The 5,499-nt window shown below is 37.5% G+C and overlaps 1 pseudogene; it reads right to left on the bottom strand.

Annotated features, from left to right (window-relative positions):
- Positions 1-5,172: 5,172 nt before the first annotated feature.
- On the bottom strand, positions 5,173-5,288 carry LOC119038731 (uncharacterized; annotated as a pseudogene).
- Between the last annotated feature and the right edge of the window lie 211 nt (positions 5,289-5,499).

Raw genomic sequence — 5,499 nt, 5'->3', positions numbered from 1 at the left:
TTTTTTGTCCGGTACTATGTTTTTGTTTTGTTCCCTTCTACCTTTGTTCCCTTCATTCAGTACAGCCCTCGAGTTCCTTTCTGACTGCTGGATTGAATGTTGCCTGGTACAGCAGTCATTCAATAAAACCAGTATGATCTTTAAAGCTTACTCAGTTCAAGTTTTATTAACATGGGTAACCTAAAAGAAGGAGTACAGCTATTTAATCCTGAGACCTTAGTGGTGACAATACTAATTTTAATTTCTGTTTAGTTTTTCGATACAATATGAGAGGGAAAAATTTTACTCCATAGGAAAATCTTTGTGGGGGCTTGACTTTGTTGAAAGAGTTTATTTTTGTTCATTTGACCCAAAGGGACCTGTTGGGTAACAAATTATAACAGCTGATACATCAGAGCCATAGGCTGACTGATAGATGTCTCAGGGTCTCAGTGCCAGGATGCAATGGAGAGGTGTTACCTGCTCTGAGGCTTGGTTATCCTGGGGAACTAGCGTATGTTGTTACTGAGACAGAAATTTCTGGTAGTTGGAAAGGGTGATATGGAAACAATGTTATTTTGTTGCAGGAACTGGAAAACAAAGCGATAGAATCTATTCAAATCCAAATTTAGCTTTTAAATACGTGAGCAGAATTGTGGACTTTCAGCAGCACTCAGTTGCCACCTGCTGCATGCCCTAGGCCACCGTGGAAACCCCTACAGCTGCATCTGGGGGGTAGGGAGGCCTGATGGCATCCTTCCGAGCGGCATCTGCCTACCTGTCTTTGGTGAGCATTCTCCATTTAAAGGGGAAAAAGAGAAACAAAAAAGTATCCCTTTCTCCCCTCACTGCTGAGAGAGATACGGTATTTACTTAGGCAAAACTGGTTTCCCTGCTCAAGAAGAAAGAATGAAAGTTCTTTCACCCAGTAAACCCTAATTTCACTTTATATCAGGGACCATTTTTTCCTGATTACTCATCTGAAATACAGATCAATCAAAGTAAAATTTCTACTAGTTGGTTAAAGGTTTTCTTTTCTTTCTTCCTGTAGCTTTATGTAAACATTCAGCACATTCTCTACTATTATATGCTGTAAATATTCCGCACAACTCTGGAGAGATTCCAACAGATGGTCTCTTTAGGCATGGTTTTCCAGAAACCTTTTTTTTCTGTGTGAGCAGCCTACAGAATATGTTCAATATTTAAAATTTTGGGCATTGGAAATGCTAGATTTCAGTGCTGGGCTTTACTTACACTGAAACTAAAAGAGTGATGGGTTTGGAAGGTCAAGGGGACCATCTGGGTTGTGAACAGAACATGTCAGAACTCCAAACAAGCCTTTGCAGGACTCACTAGCAGAATAAAAACGTAGAGGACACCAGTTTGTTCTTGTTTGTTCGATGAGATGACCATTGATTGCCCCACTGTGTTCTATTGTTCTCCTTTTAAGAAAAATGTACTAAAATATTAGTGAAATATTGAAGAAAAGGAAAAACATACAGATATGTGTGTAAATAACAGAGCCACTCAGAGCAGGGTAGACAGCAACTCAAAATATCTGGCAAGGGAGTTAGCTTGGATTAAATGGTATTGACACTTATGGAAAACTTTGTGCCATGTACTGTACTTGCTTATGTCAATTAGTATTCTTAATGATTCTGTGTGGCAAATATTATTCTTTTAAATTTTAGATTAAGGTTCTGGGACTAAGGTGTAAGAAACTAACCTTGGCAATGTTAAGTGTCAGAGGGAGAAGTGGGACTCAATGTCTAATGCCCGAACCCCATCCTGCTCTGTCTACCATGCTGAGCTCCCCCAGCTGAACTGTGTGAGCAAGTGTTCTGTGCAACTAACTCGACAAAAATTGTGTTCCTCTGATTCAAGGATATTTCTTAAGAGTCAGTTCCCATCAGATATCTATGTTCAGAAAGCCATGGGTAAAGTTAATCTCATATTTAATGCTTATAAATATTTAAGTTTGAGGGGCAAGTTTCAGCATTAAAACTGGGATCCAAATTTGCCTTTATCTCCAACCTCCTTGTCCCTGAGGATGCAGCCTCAGGTCAGTTTCATGTACACAAAATACCTGCCTGACCCGGAAAACTTGTCATTAAAGGGAATATGTTTGCCAAGGAGCCAAGTTCCTTCAATCTTGGCCGTTGAGAGCAAGTAAGGGTCAGAGCAAAACCAAGGTGGATTGTTTCATCAAGTTATTTCTGTTAAGTTACGTGGAACATCAAGAAATGTCAAAGAGCCTAGAAACAGAGAGATGTATTTCCTAATCCTCTCAAACAATGGCTTTAACCGAAGCAAGAGAGGATTCGACAGAAGAAAGAATGAATTGTCTAGCCTTGTCATGTCCTACTGTTAATAGCACAAAGGCTATATTCACAGTAGAAAGATACTTTCCCTGTCTTTCAAAAGAGACAACGTATTGCAAGATACTTTCAGAAGTCCTTCCTCTCAAGACTTTGTAAACAGAACTGGTTCTTGAACAAAGTCAAAGTTTTAACTCACTAGACCGATTGCCCTTGTATTTTCAGAACCCTAATGGAATACGTGCCCCGGGTGCTGCAGCCTGAACAAGGGACATGCTCCTTCATTTGTCCTGTTTGCAAAGTGACAGACACCCGTGGATCACCTTTCAATCTGTGAAACAGCAATTTCTTTTTCAAATCTAAATATCTATTCCCCACAACAGCTGCATTTGACACAGAGTTTTTCTCCAGGTATTATGTTCCAAAGAACTTTTCCCCAGCCCCAAATCATCTGGGTTCTAAGTCATATCTAAAAGCTGTTACAGTGTAATCTTCTGGCTCCTTCTGGGTTTACCCTGTGCATCATAACCTCCCCTACTTTTCCATAAAAAATGAGTTCGGAATCATAAGTATGTAAAAGATAACCCAATATTCTCCAATGGAGAGAATTTTAAATATCAGAACAAGTGATACCAAAGGACAGACATGTTTGAACAAAAACTTTCTGTGTTATGAAATCTGTCACCCTTCTCAACAGGAAATCATGCAATTTCAACACCAGACCATCAAAAATTCTTAGTTGTGGCTCTCTTCATAGACCTTAGGGATTTTTTGACTATTAATTGGACAGGAAAGCAATTATATTCAGATTGTTTTTTTTTGAATAGTAAAAGTGTTTTTAAAATATTATATGTATGCACTTTACTGAGATGTTACAAAATAATTCTTTTGTAATTAAGTAACCAGGTAAGCAAAGTATGTATTTGTCTCACATTTACTGGTCTTACTAGTTCAGGCACTCTAGATAGAAGCTACTTTGTACACCAGCTTCAAAGATGATATCCTGTCCGAAGTAAATGTTTGTATACCTGTTGAACTACAAATAAACTCCAAATGAACTCTAACTCCAAATCCATGTAGGTGAAAAATTTTTCCCCAAACTATGCTACACCTTGAGTGACCCAATGCATGGCAGAGTCAGAGTTTTTTGTTAGTTGTTGGCTACATTTTTATATCACGTGTGAAATAAACCCCACTATTTTCTCTATCACCTCTTCATTTTGACCATCCCAACAACTTATATGTTTGCTGAGGGACTGATTTGGCTTTAGCCATTGCTGCTTATTGACAAAAATGAGTAGGTCAAGTTCATGTTGTGCCCCAACTCACCAACAGCATACCATTAACTGCTGCTTTGGAGCAATGCTTTGCCTTAATTATGTAACATTGTATTTTAGTGATTAAAAATGGGCTATGTTTTTACAAGCTCAACCCTATAACTGATTTTTACAAAAAATTTTAGACTACAAAACTTCAGACTAGTGTGTGAAAACATGGAATAAACACGCCTTAGCAAAGAAAGCAAAAAAAGTAAAAGTCTTCATTTTGAATGCATTTATTCACCCTATTTGGTCTGCTGGAAGTAAATGTATACATTCTAGGGCATTCTTTAGAATTTGACATCTTTAGAGACATTCTTTTGAGACAGGGTAACAATCTGTCCAAATGCTGCCAGCGGGAGATGCCAAGGAGAGAAGGGACCCCTTGCCTTCAAGTGTGGGAGGGGGTCTCAGAGGCCCCTTAGTGACTGAGAAACAGAACTCTCCTATTGTATGTGGATATTTGGCAGTTGGCTGCTGCCACTCAAGCTTTCATCCACACCAAGGCAGTTCCAAATAAGAGGAGAGCCCAGAGTTTGTTTCTCTGTCCTACTTGGGTAATAACTAAACATTTCAGTGAGAAGCTCTTCACTCTAGCAGAAAAGATTGGTCTGAATTATCATTGGAACGTCAACTCCTCTTGGAAAGGGTAGGGTACACAAACTCACACTTTTATTCTCTGTAGGTTTTTCCCCAAAAAATGATTTTTATTCTGTGGGCAAAACTTTCTCTTCCTTATTCTCAAAATATTTTTTGTGCTTTCCTTCAAAATGCCAATTTGGAAGTTGTAAACTACTCCTCTGAAACAATAAAGGGTAATTATTCTCTTTAAAACTAAATCACAATATTTACTGAAAAGGCTCTGTATTTGACAGATTTGGACCCTAAAAAAGAATAGAATTACTCCAGAAGCTATGTGGAAATACAAGGCCATCGGCAAGCATCCTGTGTAAAATGAAAGGCCCCCATGCCTGTTTGACCTTGGGAAAACTAAAGCGACTAGATAAGCCATGATAATTACTAGTTTTTAAAACTTAGCAACCCTTTTTTTATTACTTGTGAGCCTACAATTCTGCCTCAAAAAAGTAAATTAGCCAAATGCATGTTAACAATAGACATTTAAAATTATTATAAGGATTATTAATATCTAATATTTTATTGGCTAGTGCAACCTAGTCGGTGTTTTCAATTGTATAAAAGTAGCATTATTATGGCAATTTAGTCAACATCTATGTGTGTCCAGATGATTTTCAAAAGGAAGTCCAGGTAGATAAAGTAAATAGAATAAATCATTAGACTGTTGATTTGCATTACAAAACAATAAGACAAGAAACACTGTGTATTTTATTAAGCCAAACATAGATGCCTAGACATAGTTTCATATACATCTAATTCCTTTTATTTATCTATTTATCTGTCTGTCGATCCATCTGGTTCAATTAATCTGGTGCTCAATTAACCTTGTGCACACCGTGCACCATATTGTAACTTCTCAGGTGGTGACGTACTTGAAACTATCATTCATCTTCATTTTTAAAAATTTACGTTTAATTCATAGATATTTAAAATACATGAAATATGCAGTCCTAATAAGGAGTCACCTAGTTCTTTTATTTTAAACTGATAAGAACAGATACTACACTTGATCTTAGCCAAAAAGCCAAGAAGCGATGGTTCTTTTATCTTAAATCACAGGTAAGGAATACATTGAATTGTTAAAGTTCAAATTCAGATAGTAGTAGAAGAAAAGAGGCTAAAATACATACATAACAAAATATTAAGTGGGCAGCAGATTTTATTTCACAGTAGTGGCTCTCCGAAGAACCCCCAAGGTTCCTAACACCCTTTCATGGGTCAGTGAGGTGAGAGCTATTTCATAAAAA

Source organism: Artibeus jamaicensis, unplaced genomic scaffold (genome assembly GCF_021234435.1).
Source record: "Artibeus jamaicensis isolate MK-2021 breed Jamaican fruit bat unplaced genomic scaffold, CSHL_Jam_final contig_482, whole genome shotgun sequence".
Lineage (NCBI taxonomy): Eukaryota > Metazoa > Chordata > Mammalia > Chiroptera > Phyllostomidae > Artibeus > Artibeus jamaicensis.
Note: the sequence above shows the minus strand (reverse complement) of the source record. Positions and strands in the feature narration are given on the sequence as shown.